General features: G+C 39.1%; 1 protein-coding gene and 1 long non-coding RNA gene across 2 annotated transcripts in view; one reads left to right on the top strand and one right to left on the bottom strand.

Annotated features, from left to right (window-relative positions):
- Positions 1 to 24,455, bottom strand: part of AstA (allatostatin A) — an 85,058-nt gene that overhangs the window by 43,188 nt on the left and 17,415 nt on the right. The gene's annotated exons all lie outside the window — the stretch shown is intronic.
- Positions 15,989 to 18,195, top strand: LOC147757237 (uncharacterized). Its single transcript, XR_015321466.1, has 2 exons — positions 15,989 to 16,403; positions 16,684 to 18,195. It is a non-coding gene; the product is annotated as an uncharacterized LOC147757237 (long non-coding RNA).

The following is a 24,455-nucleotide window of genomic DNA, read 5'->3' as shown; positions in this document are numbered from 1 at the left end:
AATAACTATTCATAACGACTCATAAAGGTAACTAGACAACTCATTTTTACACTGAACAGACGAAAACTTCGCAGTGATCAAAGGTATTGGCTCCGGTATAATGCTAGGATGCAGTTTCTATCTTACATCCTCATCTTCTGGTAAAAACACGTTTTCTTTTTCTTACTTGTGTCAATAAAACAGACGAAAAAAAACATCTGCTAGTCATTAACTAATCACAGTTTTCATTCTGCACAGATTGCTATTGCCGCTCTCGTACCTACGTCACGAAGCTTGATGCATTTATACGCATTGTCATACACCATACACGTCCTTCTCCTGTAAACTTCGCTTGGTGAGGGCGAGCCGATTAAGTTTACCGATTAAGGCGTACAATTTAGAGCCGACGCTGGAATCACTGTGGGACTGTATTCTATTTAGGTAGCCACGCACGGTGGGATATTTGCATGTCAGCGTTTGTTAACATTGTTTCACTAACTCTCACCCTAATTACTAGAAGGATCATTATTGTTGTTAGCTTTATGCCAGAACGCTAAAAGAGTCGAAGTTTTGATTACGAAGCATTTACACATTCGAGATTTACCTATGAATCTCTATTAGGACCCAGCCTAACGCTGAGTATCAGTAGACGCTCGGTTCACGAATAACTCCGAATAATTTCGAAGAACGGGCATAGCCAAAGGAAGGTAATAGAAACAGTGGTAACGTATGAAATAGCAGTACTTTGATTGTGTGGAAGAGAAGCATAGGAAACTAACTGAAAGAAATAGGTAGTATCGAAATTGTTTGTTGTATTCCATTTGTCATATTGACTAGAGACGTACTTATTCGCAGTTTTCCATATGCCTGTTTGTATGCGATTACGAAATCCAGTAGTCTTCTCATATGCAACGACGAGTACGATTATATTATCCTAATGTAGTGGTAAGATAAATGTTATGGATATCGAGATCCCGAGCACCACTACCATCAATAGAATTTCTTCTTTTGCTAAATTATAGCCATTTCCCTCTATTTATCACTTTGAATCACAAACATGCCGTCCACGTGCACAGACGCGCTTGATCAGACTTATTAAGATAAAGTAATTCTTAAGAGGTCTAGTAAAAGGCTTAGGCATAAAAATCGGCAGTGACAGCTAATGGACGGATATCAATGTAACGTGATCTTACATGAAAGCGCTGAATAAACCAAGCAAGTTAATTAGCACGTTAGCATTAAAATAGCCTATGTTGATTGACTTTCTTAGAGAAAAAATACTTGTTCTGGAAACGTTTTACTGATACAAACAGGACATCTTTCAAGCAACGTGACAGCCGATAGGCGAGGCATTTCCGTTACTAGGAGCCCATCATGCCTAAGGCTCGTTTAACTCGTTGGCCTGAACTCCATGGAAAACGCTGCACCCATTTCATATCTTATTATTAACCACGAACTAGTGGACGAACAAGGATAAACGAAGCACGCCGTTGGGCCTGGGCATTGCGTAAGGGCCAAAACTGGACATGTCGCGATTTTGTGCACGATGTGCTCTGGCGCTTCTAATCGACCCTATCAGGGTGGAAGATCATGACTCGGCAGCTGCTGATTTCCTGGTGCGGACAAACACATCTGGCATCAGAGATCCAAATGGTTTGCACGACGCTAGATGTATTTGCAGGGAATTCCAAGGGGGGCTCCGAAACCCGAAGGTTATGCAATGCTTGCTTTGCACATCTATATAACATCAATCCAGACACGGATGATCTTATAAACTTTATAAGTAGTACATAACGTATATTGATATTTAGCTTGTTTTCTAGCTGCTTCTCACTCTCTCTGTCGCTTTTCTGCTGTACTTCATTTTCCTTTTTAACATAAAGTGTGAATGGCGAAAGTTTATGATGCTTAAATGTACTTATTCTACATGTACGTAGATATCTGCTTGCGAAACTTACGATAAGTAACCTTCGCTTGGTCCTGCGCGGGCCTATTTGTTATTACTCATTATTAGGTCAACTCTGCTTAAAGGCCAAACTCTTACACCTTGAAAATCGCCAAATATTTGTTAACAGCTTAATCATTTACTATATAGTTGCCTGTACACTTCGACGAGGAATCATGGTATACAGAGATATGTTTTTAATAATAAGGTAATTCCATTCGTTCAGTCCAAAGTTTCGAACGTCCATAGAAATCACCAAGCGGGACCAATTCAACACACAGTTGTTGCGTTTCACGCCGTTTCGTCGTGGCTATTGGGGTATAAAATGAATTATACATACGCAGCTATCGTCGAAAGCTCGATATAAGGGCCTTACTCTAATACGAACAGAGTTAGAACATATTGTTTTTATAGACAGAAACAGATGACACCGAATAGATCCATAACACGATAATAATTACCATTTGTGTGTCGAAACGGACCGCAATCTGTTGTATACTAACGACCTTAAATGCTGTTGAATCGCCATATGGAGCTGTTGATCAAATGTAGCTTTTAGATACTTGCAATTAAACTGCTCACATACACAATGGCAATCACCGGGATTCTGAGACAAATTTGCCCTTTGTGATGAAACCATGGCTAGCTCGCAGGATATAACACTCAACGTTATCGTACGTTTTACTAAATGAAAGCCCGCAAGTACTTGTACAAACATTGATATGACCCTTGACTGACTCGTCTCATAAGAGCATGATGGGAAATCGCGCGACCTATATTCTAACAGGCATAAATATGCGACTAGACGGCGTCGCTTCTGTTAGTTGACGGGCAAAAATCGATAACTTAGATGGTAAGAACCAGATGCGGCACATGTGACGCTTTTAGATATACACGCTGCCTGCTATATTATCTTAATCAGACGCGTTTTTTGCGGTCTTCTTAATGTAGGATCATTCGAAATTAAGATAATTTCTAGGGCTTTTTCATAACGTAAGTACAATATAATACGTTTTTAATAATTGTATTCAAACACTACAAAGGCTGAGTTTAGTAATTATTATTACAATTAAATAAAAACAATTAAATATAAAAGAAAAACAGTTTTTTATCAAGTGTGCCTTAGAGAAACGAATAACTCAAAACGACATGGCCTGATCGTATATGGGACGCATTGTCCCTATTTAAATAATTTTTATTAGCACCAAATAAAACGTATTATTTTTATGGGCTGTACGTAGGTATCACGACAAAACTTCATTCCCACCAAATCGGCTAATCTGCTAATTTTGCAACAAATACTCAGATATTCTATTTTATTTTGTTGTATTTTTTGGATATAACAAACAATCGCTACCGATTAATGGATTGCATAAACGGTGAGTATTTGAGTGAAAATTTTACTTAAATAGCCTCTTAGTTAGCAGGTAGGTAATTTGCATGTACGGACATGTCACTCGCGTGCATAGGTAAGGCGCCTGGTAACAAGGACATTGTTCGGCTGGAGTATGCAACGCCCTACAGGCATGTCCTTGCGAAAAGGTATCATGACGCAGCAAATCGAAAGTGTCGCCGTGTGTCACGTTGCCTATGACAGAAATATGCGGTTCTACAGAGACAGGCATTTTGTCTTTCTAAAAGACCTTGTCGTCGCACGACGAAAGACGTCTAGCGCTGGCGTATCGATAGTCTATCTGTATTGGCCGATGCATGACGCATTGATACTGTCAATGATAGCTCGGATAGAAAACCGTGTCAGTGATTCCAGCTAAAGGAATTTTTTAATTCCAATATATTATTTGCATCACCTCCTGTGATTCTGTGTTTTTTTTTTTTGCTTCTACCTCATAAAACCTTCGTTGATTATGGGCCCTACCGGGGTCGGTATTCCGCCATTTTGTCAAAATGAATTTTAAAAGAAACTTTTGCAGAGAACTTCCTAAAGAGAATTTTAGTAACAGTAACATTTTCTGTTCAATAAAGATCGTTATAAAATAAGTACAAAACAAATTCTTAACGACCGCATGTAATAACACCTTGCTGTTATAACACCATAGTGTAAAATTTCTATTCGCTCTGATGTTACCATTGTATTTGAGGTATTAACAGTATAGCGCGATTGTAGCCCACCTTGGTCTTGAAACCGCTTCTAAGCGTGTAATGATATTTTTATATGCTTTATTATTACGTTTAAGAAAGAAAAATATGTTTTTAAGAAAGTTGTTATTATAAATAAATCGATTTAATAGCATGCTGGTTTTACTATTGTTTGTTCAAGGTATGACTCTCCATCAAGGTAATATGATGATACAATGTCTTGGCATCTAACTGATGCCTCTATATAACTATGTACTTAGTATTGTTATAGGAACTGCTGTAGACATATAAATTGGTTTAATAGAAACACACACGCATGGGACTCATTATCCATATTGTACCACGTATGACATAGAAGCGGTGCATATTATTTCATACAGCATCTCTGTTCTGAAAAAGGAGATTTTTTTTTATTGGACCGGATCGGTATATAGCTTTGTGTTCCGCAAAAATACAGTTAATGATGTTTAGCTAGAGGCACTAATACGTAATTAAGACAAAACAAATATTTTCAAATAAAAAAAATATCGTAAGTCGTCCAGGAAAAATCAATGTCAAAACGATAAAACCACTGCCATGAAATCAAAACGAAGCTAGGCTTAGCTTATCAGACCAGTTTCCATATAATCAATGGCTTATTGTAATCATGGTCGTCGATAAAGCGTGAGGCTAAAGTATAGTCTGTATCTTTAGTTTCAAACCAGCCCAATTTTATTATATACTATGGGCAATCTATCCGTTGCATGGGATCGAACAATATAGCGAATCCATGCGCAACAGGCTGTCACCTACTGCAAATACCGTTGGTGTTCTGACAAATCCAAAAGCGTATTGTTTATTAAGTTTAACGTATTGCTACTATTAAAAAGCTCTTTTGCAAGTCAAAGAAGTAATCACGTATCCTCGTGGCAGTGAACCCCGAGCAGTCACCAACCGTTATTCGTCTCTTGCCTGGGGGGGGGGGGGGGTGACAAGAACAAGGATGACTCTGCGCCGTATACGATCCGCGGAAATAACCATACATATATACATATTCAGTTAGGAAAGTTCTTTACATCGCAGAAAGCAAATGCTAAAATGGGAGAATAAGGATTTACGCAAAAATATACAAGGAAATGGTTAAAAGACGCGAATGGCAGGGCAAATGGTCAAGGGTAAATTTAGTAGGACTTGCTTTTACGATCAAATGGAAGAACTATGACTAGAGACATACGCATGGTCCTTGCGTTATGGTGGATTATTTGTACTCCATTATTCGGTAAAGGGTATTTTGGCTCTATTGTTTGATGGGTCCCTGCTGTGCTACACACTAGGCGCAATATAGGACATTGATATGTTTGTTCCTATATGTTCCGTCGAACGGACGCAAGGGACGCTCTAAATGGATGTAATAACAACACTACATTCCTTTTGCTCTTCACAGACTTACGTATTTTAAGTAAAGTAATTCTTATTCGTTCATGTCCTTATGGGCATAGGCTCCCAAGCTTCAATATGTCCGTGTATATGAGATCATCAGAGCTCTGCTATAATATATGGACTTTCGTTTCCCACACGCTATTATCTAATCCTTTAACGTTAACCTATAAGACGTAGCATTACCACTACTTGTAGCACCAGAGCAGTCTGACGATTATAGAGTTCCGTCAATATTGATAGGTCTGAATTTCTTTTCTATTTCTGTGTTTTTATTGCTTCAGAATAAGGGAAAGGGAAGGTATATTGAAATTATTGTATCCATAATAGCTCCGTTTCCGTGACTGTATCCCTCTTAGCCTAACCTTTTTTTTAAGTTCAATTTAAAATAGTTTTTGTGTTCACACTGTGGCTGTTCCATGCATATTCTGCAGCCTTTTCAAAACATTTGTAATGTCCCTTTTTCTCACATCGAATAGTTCAATTGACTGAACACTGATAGCAAACTTTTACCATTCATTCGCTGTTCAGCCCTCGTTGTTTTCGTCTGCTTACTCTCATTTAAGGTCTTTTTCATTTGTTGTCATGGTGAAGATCGCCAGTTCAAGGCGATTGCGTCCCTGCGGCTTTAAACATCAATCTCTACCCATGTCGCCTGCCTCCAAAGATTTGCTCCTGGGTCAGCACCCCGCAGCAAGATGGCTTTGGCTGCTTTGAGCAATAGGTGACTGCGACGAGTACCTGACTTTGCCCCATCGTGCAGCATGACAACCTTGTGTCACCTGGCGAGTGCATTACCAGCTGCCAAATGGAAACAGATAACGAAAATTCTGGCACAGCGAAGAACTTCAGTAGCGATTTTATTTTCTGCTGTAATCGCAAGCTACGTAAGATTGATATCGTCAAGCTTTTGAGCTGAGGTTACGATCTGCCATGGTCTATTTCTGTTGCCCTCAGCAGGCTGTGTGCTAATGCTGAGGCACTGTTAGTCTGCGATAAAACAATATTGGTGTACGATTAGAACTGTCTAATTAATCAACTCAAAAGGTCAACCTTCATCGAGTCTCTGGTTTTTAGGACCAGCTCAAGTAAGTTGACACTGCGAATTTGCAGACTTTACTCACTCCGTTTCCACCTCTCCTATGCGTTATCGATTCGAGCTTTTATTGCTTATACGCCGTACGTTTTGCCTAGCTTCATTTACCTGTCATTATTATTTTAGGCCTGTTTACATTCAAGCTTAGTCTAATCTCTTGTCTGGGGAGCGCATTGTGTGATTATCAGAAACGTCGCGCATGTTCAATTGACAAACTATTTCAATATCACCGAATACAATAATATCGAAATTTGTAATTGTTGAAAACTAAAAAACACAACACGACCCCTCAATTTATGGTTCCTCGAACAAGTCGAGCTGTACGAATCAGTATTTGGTAGAAACTAGAGGGTGAGAACTTCTAAAGAAATCTTGTTTCAACTTTTCGAGAGTACGCTGTCGTGTCTTCCGCCGAACGATCATGATTGGCGACATATCAATAGCAATATCTGTGGCTTAACGTATTTATAAATAGGTCAACCATGATGTTCATTGTAAACTTTATTCCTAAGACCCACAAATAACACTATCGCTTAGCCAGTACATTTTACAGATTTTCAAAAACATTTTCCTTGCAGAACAGTAAAAATATATCGAATGCGGATATTACAATAACAGACGCGTATCCGACAGTATATCGTTACTTTATTTGAGCTTCCACCATCGTTTATGGCGCAGATCTATTGTTTGGTTTCGTAAAAAAAAGAGTTTCAGGCCTTATTTAGGAATGTACGAAAACGTTTTAATACGACGAAAAAGGCATCAGGTTTTAACGTTCCAAATGTAATGTTAATTGGGCATTGTGGAAAAAAGCGGCGTGTCCGAATCTGAACATGTGTGAAAACCTTTTTTCTCACAGAAATCTTTATTAAAAGTGTTTTTGTAGTGACGAATGTTCCAACTATGCGAAAGACATGGACACACATGCGAAGCTTGCTGCGAGACTACGCGGGTGGGGCTGTGCACTTCACGGCTTCTATAGTATAGAATCCAAAAGACTGCAGGGCGAAGATTTTGAGGGATTCCAAGTACTTGAAGATTAACCGAGGTAAATGTTGATTTTATTTCTAATATGGGAGCCCGAGAGGCGTTTAGTGAAAAGTTACACCTATAACGATTATGCGCACATCGACTTTTCCAGACAAATTAAATACCAAATGCAAGGATGTCTCTAGGATGTGAACTTCAGAGAGATATTTGGCTGTTAATTTTTATGACTAATTCTTTCCAGAGGAACACGCTTGACTTCGAGCGCAGAAAAAATTTTAGAACTGATGGAAGATTGCGTACTGTTCACTTAGGTGTTAGTGATTATTATCGGTTCTTGCAAAATTCCCTTCAGATAATCACAAATAGCTCTCGTTAAACATTCTTATTATATATATATCTTTGTTAAACTCTGGCCGCACTGAAGTATGTTTACGGTGTTTAAGGGAACGCACAGAGCGACCTATCAAAACTACTGTAACAATTAGAATGTGACTTAGTTGGAAAATAATTTCAAGTCTGTCCTGAAAAGGTGAAGAAAAAGTTAAATTTTTTTGGGACGCCACCTAGCGGCAAATCGACATCGTCACGCTTTTAAGTAAGGGGCCACCGCAGGCAACTGGGTGAAAAGATTGATTTATGTAGGCTGCAAAAAAAGATTAGAAAGCAGAATTTGGCGTATGGGAGGACGAAGGAGAGCTAATCTAGTGGTAGAATGAAGATTATCTTCTGTGCTTTTTCAGCCAATCTAACCATGTTACACTGCAATGATAACTGATTTTTTTCGGGCTTATGTTATCCTGAGGGCAAATCGTGTCCGAAAATTTATTTAAATGAAAGTAGGGCATATATAAGAATAACTTTGGCTGTAGAAGCTATGAAGTGTGCGGTGCACTCCAAGTGGAAGAGGCACGCACGTCTCTACCGCTGCACGATAGTCTTAACGGATTATTATGTTAAATACTGTATGTATATTTGTATAAAGGTTTCGTTTCGAACAAAAAACGAACGCGTTTACGGGAGCTCCAAACACAAGGATATTACATTTTTCCGGAGGCGGTATTGAACAACTTGCTAACTAAATATATAAAATCTTTTCATATATTTCAAAGGTGGTCAAACGGTTTACCCAGCCTGAAGGACATCTATCCTAAAGCGTATTAGTATAGCCTTATAAATTTACGTATATTGTGTTACCCTAATAAGCGTCACATTTTAATGATTGTATTTTTCCGATACTTAATTATCGGATACACAATGTGCTCTAAGTAAAATCAGTCTTTCTAAATTCTACTTTGAGAATAATTAAAGTGAAGGAAAGTTCATTTGGGACGTTAGGGAGAAAGCTAGTGGTCTTTGATACCGGCGTACTATAACACAAAATACGCCCCCATGCTAGAAAGTACTAATTTAAGTTCATGATGTAGATGAAGTAACACCATTTCTTGCTTCATCAGGTAACAAACGAAAAGGCTAGTAGTACTTGTCAATAAGGCGGGTTACGAGCTATACCCTGCAGAAAAGCCATGTATGTCGCCATTTATCTTAGTTACGCAACTGCCCTATGTTCTGGGGACCAGTTCGTATAACGTATAAGGAAGGAGGTGTGAGGTGTGGAAATAAGGAAATTTAGGCGAGCCTTCAGAGACCGCGCTTTCAACGAGACACCTAGATTGTTAGACGGCCAGGAACCACTTTAGTAAAATACTAGTTTCTGTGGCCTTCTTGAAGTGGGTTTCTAACTTCTTTAAACGTTCCACCATTTTTACTATTCAACTTTTGTTTTCACTTTATCGAACGCCACAATTGTTTTCGTCATCCGTTCGCCTTCGACCAGGCAAATCCCGAGGATCTGAATCAGTTGTAAATACGGTCACTTTTCTGTTATCGTGATTTGTTACCAAGGGCTCCCGATCCTTCTCACTTTCACTCAGTATCAGATGTCCTGTTTGAATTACTAAGTAGCGGTGAATGCAGTTGGATGGTCGTTCTCAAAAAGTTCTGGTCGATCTTTTATTCTCAGAGACTTAAAGAAAGTCTTTTCGGTGTTCAAAGGCCCTATTCCGGTGCGAGCCTTTATTCGGTTCGTAAAGCTCGATGCCTGTTCTCTGTTTCTCATGTACGTGCTCGCTGCAGTTATTGGAAGGATACCTCTCGAAGAGGCGGCAGACATAGGAAAATCAATGGAGAAACGCACTGCCGACAGACCAATGCAAACTCTGGTTCTACTTAATTTTGCGAATCCATGCCATAGTGGTACCTGAAACCGTCGCTATCATAGCAGCTAATGATCTGGAGCTAAGTTACGTCGCCTGACTAATGTATATCGACAAACTTATTCATCTTCAACGCAACTTCGGAAGCTCTTTAGATTTTTGTTAATTTCTAAGCATCGCGAAAGAATTACAACAGAACTCATGTCTGTGCGGTCTTGGAATCGATGCATTTTTTCTGCAGTAAAGTGAAGCGTACAGACACAGGCTGAAGTATAGCTTCCGGTAATATATATTCACATTAGGGAAGAATTTAACAGGAATACTTCGTTAGAATCTGTGAATGTACGTTTTTTCATTCTCTTATTATTAATCTCTCAGGTATCTTCATCGCTTCCATAACATATTTACTATTGACTAATACGGGCAGAGTATAAAGTTAAAATGAACATTTTAGCCCTCAAAGATTATTGAACTAAGTATTTTATCTTAGCTATAGTGACCATTAACTACAGTTAGCACTGAATTCCTGATGAGGGTACCGCGTGACCGAGCCTTTTAGGGATTCTATGAAGTCTATCAATGAGAATTAGTCGAAACGAACAAATTCCCAGAATGATCCAGTTGTTTTTAAACAGATCAGTTCTGAAATCAAATCTAGAAAAGATTTTGTTTAATTTATACATATAGAAAGGGCATAACGAATGGTATGAAAACATGATTAAATAATTGTCTATAGAATATATCGATGCTACCTTGCCGGCTTCTAGCCGGTTCTAGAAATTATCAACAGAAATCGGCTCTGTTTAGAGCCATATGGTAACAAGTCCCCGATGAAGCCACACTCTCATTGGAATATGAATTTACCATACCGTTTAGCTTTTTTCAATTAGACCCGTTAACATGCAGGTCGCATTATACATCAATTATCTTCGAGCGGTACATGTTGTTGATATGACAGATGAGCAGATTTATGTTGACTCGATAATGTAATTCTCCTTCGAGGAATGCACGCGTCGTGTATAATTTTGCACGTGTTCGTACACTGTCAACGAGAACGTAGTCTCTATAAGCATTGTTTTTAATAGTTTATGGTGCTTTTTTTTAGAAAGGTTAACCTGTAATTGACTATTTCGGGTAAAAGGTTTCGTCGCCGACTCTCGGCCCTGTCCAAAATAAAATCTTTTCCTCCTAATCTTCCTAAATCCTCCTAATCTTTTCCTAAAAAAGAAACACACAACACATTCCACTAACACCTATCGAATCTACAAGAGCGTATGAGACTTTATACTGGGAACTGGGAAATTTTTAAAAAATTCTCGGACACCCTAAACAATGTAAGGACCAATAATCAAAATCAAAGCTTTATCGTGTTGTGATCAACCCTTCGTAGTATGTGAGTTATGTAAAAGTCTACTTGTTTTTCATCCACAATGGAATAATGTATCGTTGCAACAATGGAGAGTAATACTACAGATGGTGTATCGAGGAACGTACAATTGTGCATGCCGTGTAATTTTCGTACATGCACGATTACCCATGAAAAAATTGGCGTATACAGTGATTAGGCGAAGGGGGCGAGATATCGTACCAAATAATAACTGGAAACACTAATGGAGCACGATAATGAAAGTTAAACAGCCAGCGTGTTAGGTGTTCAATATAACAAAGAAATGGAAGAAGCAGACGAAATCGAAGACCCATCAACACGCGCCAGAGGAAATACACCAAAGCATTTGCGTACAAAGAACTTGCTTTAAGAATAATTACAATAGACATGAAAAAAAAAAAGCTATAGATGAATGAGCAAAACAAAGATGATTTAACGAGACAAAAAGGCAGACCTCCTTGAAGTTCTATGAAGGATCGATATGATCAAGCCCGGGGTGAGTAGGATCGCTTGCGGATTGCAGAGACGCTAAAAATTCATTGTAAGTATAGCAGTGATAAAGTATTCACGTTAATACCTGACAATTGTAAAGATTTAAGGTATTCCCTCTGGCCAATATACTAAGACGGGAAATACGGGCCTGAATAAGAAAGGTGATAGAAGGACTGGGACGCGGACAAGAGAAGAATGCAAAAAGACAAACGGCAACAGGCCGGTTAATTTTAATAATATTAATAATAAAAGTACAATACGAAGGTAATACAACATGAGTGGGAGAATATGTACCCATAATAATAACACTATTTGCTACGCATACGTTCCTACCACAATCAAGTAAGCGTCCAAATACAAAAAGTGTCCTGTGAATTAGATAATGAATAAAATGTTCACAAGATCTCTATGTCCTATATGCATATGAATCTTGTTAGCCATATTGAGGACCGGATATATCAACGATGCAAGGGAGCACTAAAATATATGATCGGTACTGCGCTTTTTTCGATTCTTTGACTCGACCGATATTGTCTCCCATTTAGTAGTTTAGCGGGTCCTTAGCCAGGAAAACGTTCTAATTATTTTACCTTTTACAATACTGCTCAAGACACAGGTTGTGTCTGACAAACAGGCTGTAGCGATTAAATCCTACTTACCTCTTGAAATTCTACGTAGGATATTATAGCTCAAATATCGCCATAGCACAAACAAATTTATGTTTTATCATTATTTATTCTAGTATGAAATAAGCGTCACGACATCTTCAGTTATGGACATTATAAAGCATTGTCATCCGGAAGCGCCTCTTCCTCGAACGCAGCCAGTCATGCCAGCAGCGACTTTCGACCGGCCTGCCTCGATCAATCAGTTACTTCTATCTCAATTCCTTTCCATAATAACCTTAGTACTATGCTAAATGTGGCAGGGCTTATGAGCGTCCCAAAACATCAATTGAACTAAGACGCTTCGAAGTAACAGTTCTCGCTTTTTCGGCCATTTTCATAATACTATTATGGGTAACTTGTTGAAAAACATCATCAATACACACGTTTTACACAGTCTGCTCGCCAGGTATTATTAGACAGGCTGACATAACTTACAGCGAAGTATTATAATTGTGTTTCCTTCAGTGTTGAATTTTCAGTCTCCTATATCGCTCGTATTTATTTTCTAAACTATCGAATTCAACACTAACCCATGGCATGGTCAGCAGCGGGATTTAAATCCTCAGGGAATCAGACCAGGCGTCAGCGATATCTTGCCCATAACCTGTTAAGACCTATAACCGCTCTGATCGCCATGTTGCATGGCCCTATTTGATGTTATCTTTGCCATACACCTATAGGATAATCTGTTACTGTCTGTCTAATAGAAAGAAGCACTTGCCAGTCATCTGAAACTGCATGATTTTCTCCGCCTTGTAGCAACAACATAGACACTGTATTCTGGATGACTTGACTCCCTGTGATGAGGATTTCTTAATTGTCCACGCATAGGGATTGGCTGAACGAGTATCATTTCGGTTTCCGTGATCCTTTTACGTTTGCCAAGCTCTGCTTCAAGTGGAAAGGAGAGGTCTGCTCTGCTTTGTAGCCTCGCCAACTTCTCCTTGTCGAAACGGAATCCTAAATATGGCGACTGACGAAGAGCGCGTTCATTAAAAGCGGCAAAAACTGGACCGAAAAACGTCGCCGTCGCAGACGGACCTACGCTGGTGAGAAAAATCTGTCCGTGTCTATGGCACCAGGATTTGCCACAATCGCCTGTTGCCCTTATCCCAACGATGTTGAATTAATGAAGCTAACGCATCAATTACAGGTCGTTGACTGTTGTGTAGTGTCAGACTTCACAGTGTAGGCCCGTTCCAGCCAGCCTTCGTATGTGTCTCACAGCTTTTCATAGAAATCAACTAGCAATATTATCCGCGCTTCGTGAAATTAACTGACGATTTATTTACATTTGGATGGCACTAACGCGAGTCAAGTGAGCAACTTAATTGTAGACAACATCGAATATTTAACGATCTCGCCACGTATCCGTTTTATTGCTCTCGTAGGTGATGATGCGATAAGGACTCTATTGACTAACGCCATGGTTACTAGCCATTAAACTTTACCTGGACGCTGGATAGTATTGCTCCAGACCACACAACTACAGTTCCCGCATAATAGACCTCCGGCAAGAATGAATGAATGAATCTCCACACTTTTCAAAACCTGTATTCCCTTAGATACCTATGTGTGCAAATGATAGATTACGAAGAAAGAGCTTACTTGGACCTTTCTGTCCTGCTCTGATTTGGTCTGTCCTTTGTTGAGAAATGGTTTGTTTGCCTCGTCTCACGCCGGTTATACTCGACAACGACACATCATTGCCTTTGTGAATACCGCTAGATTCGTTCCCATAGGCTATTTAGGTTTGTACGCCGTTCAATTCACGCCCGATGATGATGATACGCTGGAAGCTGTTATTAATAATGACGCCATCATAACTCTGCTACGGACGTGACGTAATGAAGTGTTCCGTTTCTTCTCGGCGTAGTAAAAAAAAAACATAGAATATACTCTGTGGAAGCTTTCGTTTTTAATCTCAGCTCCATTCGTAAATTATAAACAATTCATGGTGTCACATTCAAAATCTTGTTATTCTAGGATTCTTTTTATCCCACTAGCTACGAAGCGAAGGAGGTACCTTCCAATTTGAAAAATTGGGTTAAGGTTAAATTATTGCAAACGTTATATATATATATATATGCAGTTAAAACAGAAATAAATAATAAAATTAGTGCTTTAGTATAATGAATTGGAAATCTTACAATTATTACATTTCATAGCCGGCAGTTAGATGTTATGACAACATTGACGATACTAAAAAGAAAAATGCAAATGTTTCCCCGAGAGGCGTTCGTTCACAGACGGATAGGCACACATAATAGTTGATGCTGTGCATTCAGTAAGACGTTATCTCAAAGTATACATTTGGATTTATATAAATAAGTTTTTTGTTCAGAAGCCAGGTAGCTGATCAGAAAATCATGAAACTAACCACTATTCAATGTATGTTTCTTCTCTTCCATCTTTTTCTTGCCTCTGTTCTATACAGCTTTGTCTATGCAGCGTCGTGTTTATTGGTGTGTTGGGACAAATATGGAATTACAATATTCATCAGCAAAATAAACAAAAATTTACGTTATAATGACCAAACAGATCGCGTCGTCGTAATGAAATTGTGTAATTAGTCATCTTAGGCTACGATCTTATATGTTCATCAAAGAAATTTCTGTATAAATGGTATTTGGAAGGCAGAAGTAAATTTTTTCTCTCGTTTCACTGGCTACAGCTCGTGGGACTATATGAGTTGAAATGTTATTAAAGCTTTGATTTACCTCACCGTTATATACATATATATATATATATATTTATAGAGAAAACTTGCAATGAGCTAGAAAGGATGGGTTGCCAGACGTGTGATATGTGTGACAGATCATCTAGTGGCAAAAAACAAACACAGAAATATCGGTGCACAAACATTTATTTAAGCGATCAAATATAATCAGTAGAGTGACTCTTTCGATCATTCAATTTGCATACATTTAACAAATGTTAATGTTTATCTTATGCAAGGACAACTGTCAGCCATTTTAATTATAAATGGCCTTGCCATATCCACGTGCAAATGCGTATTTGCAGAAGACCCGAGAACGTTGGCCGAAATCAGACGCACGTCATTTTATTACCATAGTGTCCTTGTCGACATCAAACTCTGCTGCACCCCTTTGAAGTGGATAGATAATGTAGCAAGTCTTCAACTGTTTAAGGAAATTTATTTATTTAAATATAACGTCCATGCTTATTAGCAGAAGCGATCGTAATCAGGTGAACATATAATGCGACATTGCGAAGATGTAGGGGTGACTCTCGTATGAACAGTATGAGCCAAGACTCTCTGGAAGACACTTGTTGACCTGTTAGGACGTTTGATCCATATCTGTACAACCTGTACGTGTCTTTTTTTGTAAGGATAAGACCTGTCAGTGCTAACACTGCTCATTTAGGAACGAGTTTGAATATATATATATATATATATATATTATAATGACTAGGAAGCTTAGTATCACCGTCTTGTTTGTTTTAATGTAGGTACTACGTTTTCGTTACTAATTTTGCAATTTGGACATAACTCAAAATTACCGGGCATATGTTCGGTTCAAGGATGATTGCAACGTCCGAATCATTTGGCAAATTTCACCTTTTTCCCATAAGCAACCCTCAACAAGTCTCGAACTGTTTCTGCTACAACACTGGCGATATAACTACAACGAGGAGACTCACGAGTTCTTAGAGCCGTTCTGCAAGCGTTAGCTATTGTAGAACTTTTTTTTTTTTTTGTTATTGTTGTCATTATTATTCGCGACTACCGCCATCACTTTGTGTGGTATGGTAGTTGATAGGATAAAAATTCGGAAACAATTTTAATTCTATCAACTGTGAAAGAAATTCTAAAAGAAGAACTCTGAGAAGCAGTCAAAATCTCGCTTTCGAAAAACCCTTAGCGATGAATTAGGGATCTATGTCTTAGGCTAAGCAGGATCTAAGTACAACGACCATAATAAAACAAGATTTACGAATTTCCCGAAATTATGCATATATATAATACAAGCTCTTGAACACATATCGGCAACGTACGAATAAGGCTTCGCACGCGGTAAGTGGCTCTGAACCATCACATTGCTTCATCGTGGGAAAATTCAAGCGGACGATATTCTAGCAAGGTCTCTAATCGAGCGTAAGTTTTAATTACCCTCTCTTCGCAGTTACCTCACTTATTCGTTGCGTGCAATAGCCCGTCACGCTAGTCCAAAAGGAACCAGGCACGGCAATTTTTTTCGGATTAATATCTCGTATCATTTTGCATAACCTATAAAACGTATTTAATGTTTGATTCTAATAAATATAACAGCGAGCAATGGCGTCAATCGCTGCTAACGAAATGTGAACGACGATTGCATTTTATCACCAACCGTATGTACTAACACTCAAATGCCCCTGGTTTCTATCATCCGCAGGAGAAAGACATTGCGGCGACGGCTGTTTTAGCGGAACAGCGAACGGATATGGCAACACAGTCGTTTCCTTTTGTTTGTGCTTCCGTCATGCAGTGTTCATCAATCTTGACCATCTAAAAGTTCGTGTTTCGTTTCCTAACGTCCAAAGTCCACTATATACTGTCTAGGAATACAATGGCGTATCGTGGACATGTGTATCATCACGGCTAATTTTGCTGTCATCATCACGTTCGGAGTACGCCATCCAAACTCAACCACCGACATCGCTGACTCTGCGGTCCCAGCCGTCGGTAACAGCCGTCTTTCCTATTGCGCCGCCAGAATCGGTTAACGTATTACGCCTTACTTTTGTCCTTTATAGGCGGAACGCGGCCTGTAACGAGCAAGTAGGCCAGTGGCCTAAATAGGCAGCTACTTACGAAGAAGGCTACGATCTTACGATCGTGTGATCCAACGGTGCTGCTAATGCTAATCTGCCATACGTTACCTGCATGAACACGGTCACGCATGACCACCTTCCACCCATGCTGTTTTTAGGTATAGTACCTATCATACGAATCGAAGTGCGCGCTAGGTGTTGACAGAGTATCGATATAACATATCGCCATGTTTTTCGTGGCAGCACAAACTATTATCAGTGTGCGCGCCTATGGGGACGCCTGTACGCTTGAATATTTGCTATCGCTGTCTACCTGATGGTTACCTGGCAAGCATTGATAACGCTGCTAGTAAATACCATGAATGCCTTCCAACTCGACGGAAATTGCTTTCGATCAATGTGGGCGCACTACCATCGTCTGCTCGAGAAGCCGACGAGTAGAGAGGAAATGGGGCGACTGAAGTGGTCGGATACGATGTCAGCCGCTAGTTCCTGACATACAGCACACACACTCTTACAGGATTAGGTCGACTACTAGTTTTCACTGGTGATTATGTATTGTATCCTATAGTAGACAGGCTGCGGGTAGCGCTGAGGACAACTTGGAAGAAAAAAGGTGCCGTATCGGCGAAAAGCCACTGAGAATGAGGAGAAAGCACCTGTCTGTGAGCCGGACGGAACGAAATAGGAAAAATGGTATATATTAATAAATTCAGTGTGTGAAGGCCTGGCAAGGTCGATACCCGAATGACGAGTTTGCCAATCCTGAAGGCGAAAGTGGCGGTAATGTGTGTGGTATAACTTAATATTTTTTTTGTACGAGTCACTGTTAATTCGAGTAAATCTGCCGGTGCGTCTAGGGTGATATCTGTAATTAAAGCGCGTCAGTCAGTCAGAAGAAGCAATGCGAATAGTGTTTTGAAGTTCTCTTTTCGGAATATCGATAAAACTGCTGTTTATACGCAGTTGTGCTAAATAAACTTCTTCAGATTATCGCTACTTATCCTTGAAACTATCTTTAAATCGAAGTACAATTAAAAACACAATGACAAATGAACTATGCTATTTCGCACCGGACGAGTCAAGTAAAAACTTACTAAAAAAAAAAAGATTTTTTGAATTGGATATATATACGCAAGTATGGTCTTTTTCTCTAGCCTTAAACAAGCCTTCTCTTGGTACCGGCGACCCATTTGCTAAATGGGGGCTGTCATCTGTGTGCACGGAAATGTTTGAGAAAATTTGAAGCAAACATTGTTTTGACATTTCAACAAACACATTCACTTGGTTGTTTGTAAATTGTAAAAAGAAACTGTAAAATACGCCAGATCAAAAAATTCAGTGGCATCGTAAACGCCAGCACTTTTAGGCATATTATCTAGGTAGATATATAGGTAATTAAGCAGAGTCTTGTAGACGGTAAGTAAAATTTACGTTATAAATTATCCTTGTTATCATCATCTGATCACTTATAATACCGTACGGCCTTTGGTTTCAAATGTGATCATATTCGTAATAAAAATGTCACCGATATTTCTATAGAAGTGCGTAGCGCTGAGCCGTTCACGATAATGTCAACAAAGAGGCGACTCGAGAACCTCTATACCTAACCTATTCGCATTATAGTTAGAAACTGTTTATCAGCGACTTGGTAATGGTTGTTCAAACTTAAAGGCGAAGACAACATGGCAATAATCAATCATAACGTCAAAACGGTATGATGCCCTGTGCCTAACCGGGTATGGTCATGCAGTGTTAAGACACGTCAGAATCGAACTGAGTTATAATACGAAAACACTGAAGCTGACACCATAAAGCTTCGGTAGCAGACGATTTCCAGTTAACTTTAAGTCTTCTGCCCCTCTTCCCCCTACAATGTTGCATTGTAACGTTAATATTCGCAGTTATGTTGTGGTACCGAAGTGTCAGAAGACACGAAACCTAAAGACATGAAGAGACATTGTGGCATCAAATAGTGATCTAATGATAATTTTATTCATTAGCCCTCTAAATATTTGTTTGTATCAGCAAATAATTTATCTTACCAAAGCTTTGCTTCAATTTAGTATAGAAAAAAATATTATTTGGGCAAGTAGGGATATTAGGGATTAGCCTGTTCCAAGGCGTTACGACAGCGATCAAATGCAGACTTTAATTCTCATATGTTGGATTTATGTTGTAATCCACCAGGAAGACATCGTCCAATTCTTTGCGCCGTTTAATTAGAACGACAGCATTCACTAACGTTTAATGGCATCAGTAATTTTTTTCTGATTTCGAATATCGTCCACGACGAAGCTTTCCGACTGTGTACAATAGGTTTCAGAGACCGCCATATTTGACACGTTCCCCGTATGATCCAAGCTACTTGGTCGTGCTGCATTTCCCTGCGAGTGGAGAATAAAGCACTTCTCAGAGTCAAACGAGAACGTCAACTATAGTCGATCATTTTGGATAAATGGCCGTAACTGTATGTCACTATCGATAAACTGCAGTACGTGTCCTGCGTGTCAGAATTCAGTAACTCTAAATAGCCCTTTCGCGCAAAATGAGTTGTGAACTCAGACGTGAAAGCTGAAGAGGCTAATTGTCAATCTGTCGTCATGACGCTTGCAATTTCGATGGGCGTCGGCGAAGAGGGAAGCAGGGATGAAGTTAACTTTGAAGAAGTTTCTGAGGCAGTATTCGTTGTTGATATAACCGTTGTAGTCGTTGTGGGTAGAACAACGTTTAGTTTGCAACGTCTTAATTAACGCGCGTTGTAACCGCGACTTGACAAATTAGAAGACAAACGCTAAGACGTAGCTGGCATGACTTGATGTGTCGTTGTTAAAGTCGCACAGTAGCTTTCTGTATGTTCGATCGTTATCGAAGACTCATCGTACCGATTTGATTCATTCCGATAACTGCTATTTAACCTGACAATCACGCTGGTAAGAGCAACCGTAATGCCAAATCCAGTCATTCCTGTGAATATGAACTTGACGAAGATGATGAAAACTTCAGTTTTGAGGTTGTTGGGACTTAACGCCTATTGTGGAGTCTGCTGTCATGAGGATTACGTATCGATTAAGAAGAGTTGATCAGGAATAGGTTATCTAACTGCTGTGATACTGGCAGCGAAACGAAAGTCAGCTTTCAGTAGCGGAAAGAAGCTTCGGGCCAGTTGAAATACGTATAGTTGCCTATGGTTAACTAACTATAAGTTCGTCAAGCATCAGGTGGTGCTCATATCTTCCATTTCACACTATAACAACCACCAGACAAAGCGCCAATTGGAACGAGCTTTCTAAAGTGACCTGTTATAGTGTCGATCAGTGTAACCTCGTAATTGGTCCAGAAAATTCGTCTGTTAGTACCAAAATATCAAAAATGTTTACGTCAGCGGTTTGTCAGAGCTTTAAGCTTGTTTAAGTCGCATGTGTTCGATTCAACCGAATTTATCGGGACCTCGACAATGACAGTCCCTAGCAATAAAATGCGCTTGAACGAAACGATCATTGGTGTTGATTAGCTTATTGGTACATGATTGAGCCCGTAACAGGTGACTAGATTGCAGACGACGCACCGAATCGGCTTAGGAACTTCGACCATTTCGAATGAACCGAGAACACCCCAAACAGAGACAACAATGAATCTATTCGATTCTAGCGCTAGTATGATCCTCTTTTATTATGGAAACTATTGTTGAATGCAGATGTTAATTTACTGCTAACTTCTACCAAGAGTATCTTGAACATCTATAGTAACAACAATAATAATAAACAAAAAATAGCTTACTCCGTCGTATGACATTTACATGTTGCAGTTAGCATTACCTTTAGTTCAACAGATGACTGAGTTGATTGAGTGAATTATTCGTTCTTTGATATGGAAAGGTTATCAGGATTTGCTTCGTATCATTTTTTTAGAAGTGCCATTTTAACTTCTATAGCGTTGGCCACTGTTGAGGGAGTTCATGTTTCAGATAAGGGCGCACAGAATCAGCCCACTTTTAATGTTATAACGTTTGGATAACTTGTACGTGACGTGCTAGCGTAACTTCGAGCTGTACGTCCAGTGCCGCCGTCAGGCAGGCATTCCATCTAGCGTAACTTTACCGAACATGCCTTGGACTTTACAACGAAAATGGCTGTTCCATCATGATAACTGACGGTCAGTATTCTTTAAGCCTTCCTGCATCAATAATTGCAAAATGGTTTTGGACTAGACCATCAATTTAAAATTTAAACTATGAAATTCTCAACACAGACATAAAAATGCGCTTGTATGTTACACGTAAATTAGGACCATGTAATCAGTAATGAATTATTCAGTATAGTGCGATTTGTAAAAGTTACGATTGACCTTTGGGGTCCCGTTGTGAGTCAGTTACATCACTCTCACGTTAAGTTTACTATAGCCATTAATCGTGGGATGAAATTTGCTAGCTACTGCCGTATAGGCACAGCGAGAGAAATTTCTTTTGTTATTTTTGTAGGCTTATTGCTTTTATGAAAGTGTTTAGTTTGTTTTATTATTCAGACGCCCGGCACGTTTGCTTTCTTAACTGAACCGTACGGATACTCGCGGAACATGGTAATTGAGGCCAGTATTATCGTTCCTACCGTACCTGTACATATGTACATTCTAACTAAATCCATCCCTTTAGTAATATATCCACGATATATTTACAATTAGATTATAAATAGGTTTATATTTTGTTTTGTACATATAGTTCGCAATGTCCTTTTTGTCAATATCTATCAAATATGAACTCTCCAACATTTTGCATTGTTTAATCGAAGCAGTAACGTTTGCACTGCCTAAGGCGTATTCGATGTACAATGTACTTAAGGTGGAAAGGTTGCACTGTTCAATATAAGATTGTTTCACGAATAGTGGTCTCATTCAACTTAAAGTTGGTCCACTATCTAGCAAATTGCTCAATCATGAATAAGTAAACGGAGAGTCAATCTATAGGAGGGAGGGAAGGGTAGCAGTGAGCTGACAAATCTATACGTTCTCCTGTAGCTCCTGTAAAGGATTCGATTGGCACAGCTGGTTTCTCACTCGTTGCTTTTGCATGTTCTGTGTTGGAAACTAACATTATTGGTAGCTTACTTCGTGTCGGGCTTCTGTGTGCTTTAATTGCCAAATGTGACGGCACCGGCAAAAAATTGCACATATCACTGATCGGCTAAGCCGGACCCATGTGCCGTGACGCATGATTTTGCATGAATATCCTCTGATTTCGTCTTGGTCAGTTGGCAGCACGCACAATTGAAGCAGTCGTAGTGTTGCCGTAGCAGGCTACAGTTCGAAGCTCACTGTGGCCATTGTCCGACCCCGTCCGAGTGAAAATGGCCAAAAGTCAACGACGATAGAAAACTAATGAAAACAACTACCGATTGGCGTATTTTTCATAAAGGGTCCTCAGTCCGTTTAATGAGTGAATGAAGTAGTAAACAGATTATTCGAGAGAACCGCGTATAACGGTTTCTCTTTTTTCAATAGATATTTCCTAATAGGGAAAAACTCAAGTGACTACTGAAGCCGTCTGTGTTGTCTAGTCCGGAGACACTCGTAATGTTGACGATCAGAAGCCTAGAACCTAATAAAACAGATAGTTATTTTCGCGTATCCAGTGGGGACGAGATTTTAAAGCTACGATGGATTGTGAGCTCGAGAGTGTCATATCAGTTAACTTATTTTGGTCGAAAATTTTCAGAGTGTCATATTGTAATGCGTCTGCATAAACTTGTCCGTTTATTCGTAGATCTTTAGCAAAAGTTTCAAGTATACGCGGAGATCGTAGACCGCCGTATAATTTATGTTGTACCACGATTGTATTTTTTTGCAAATCGTTTTAAATTACTTTGCCGAGGAGTAGCGTTTTCTAGTATTACTTCGCGAGAATCGGATGAAGGTGCAACTTCACGTACGCCTCATAGACAATGGCACGTCGTATTGATTTTATTATCGTATCGTAATTAAAAAGTTCGGAATAGCTTTGGGACGACTATTAAGTAACACCAGACGCACGACGAACAGTGACCATTGGTATAATTGAGTTGAGGAGCGGACTACATAAATCAGATTTTAAGGACTGTAATATGTCTTGCGCTGTCACAAATTCTTTGTCTAGACTAATGATCGTCATTGTCGTTTATGTTAGTTTAGTATAGAGTCACCTGTACAGTTGTACCATTATTAGATAAAATACTCCAAAGTATTAAATAAGATTTGATCATGGGCTCTGTCGTAAGTAAAGGTTACGCAGCTTCTCGGATTAATAGTCTTTATTGTTGCCGTATGCGTCACAAGTTATGGTTTCACGCCGAACCGTATGTGTTTGTTTCTTTACACAAACCCAAGAGTGCCAATTTAGTTAGCTAAATTAAGTTAACGTTGTATGGTCAACATACAAATTATTATGATACCTTTTGTTTCCTTCGACATTCGAAAGCCAATTTTCATCTTCTACTTTTCTCTCGTTATTAGTTATACGACTACGCGTATGTGTATTTGAACAAATTTAAGGCATTCCTTTTTACGTTGTTTCTTACCATCGAATTCGCATAGGCTAGACGCTACGGAGCACGCAATGACAGAATACATTGGTACAAGCTGGCCTAACTACTAAATGCAATTATAAACAAGAAATCCCCTTAGAAGTGCAGAAGCAAGCAGAAAACTTCAGAACCAGCATCCACGATGAAGCGTAGTTGCTCGAACATTGTCAACGTTGAACGACCCATAAAATTAGCACGTTAATCTATCGATGCACATTTTCGTGAACCTAACAAGAGCTGTATATGCCGCACGTGTGACGGAGGATAGTGTTAAGGTAAATAAGGCGCAACTAGTAGCGCGCTAGGGCTTCGCCTTCCATGATTCATCTCGCAGACTCAGCTCTCGTTCAGCGTAAACTTTGAAGCTTACGAATGTCGCGGGTAAATTTAAAACCGCCGTCGATGTTGTCATATGCACCATTATACAGTATGGTCACGTATTTATATTTAAAATATATAATTGAACATTTACTATGATAAGAGGACAGGTTTTACCAATAATTACAATAAACAAGGTTAGTTATAAGGAAATGTTAGCAAGCAAACTGAATCTTATATTTATCTGCTGCTCGAAAAAATTTATCTATATATCTAACAGATATTTCTAGGCAGTCGACTTCACCAGTGTGAAGCCAAGACAAGATTCCGGTCAAGTATATTAGATTGTTATATGTATTGTTTACTGAATTAACGGTATCAAAAGAAACATATATATATATATATATATATATATATATATATATAAGGTGAATACTCTGTATATACTATATACTTGTTGATAACATCACTAAAAGCTACAAATAAAGTGGCCGTTTCCTGCGTCTAAACATCGGTTGTAA

The sequence above is a fragment of the Varroa destructor genome, unplaced genomic scaffold (genome assembly GCF_002443255.2).
Source record: "Varroa destructor unplaced genomic scaffold, Vdes_3.0 BEIS01000002.1, whole genome shotgun sequence".
Lineage (NCBI taxonomy): Eukaryota > Metazoa > Arthropoda > Arachnida > Mesostigmata > Varroidae > Varroa > Varroa destructor.
This window is presented reverse-complemented; position numbering and strand designations above follow the sequence as displayed.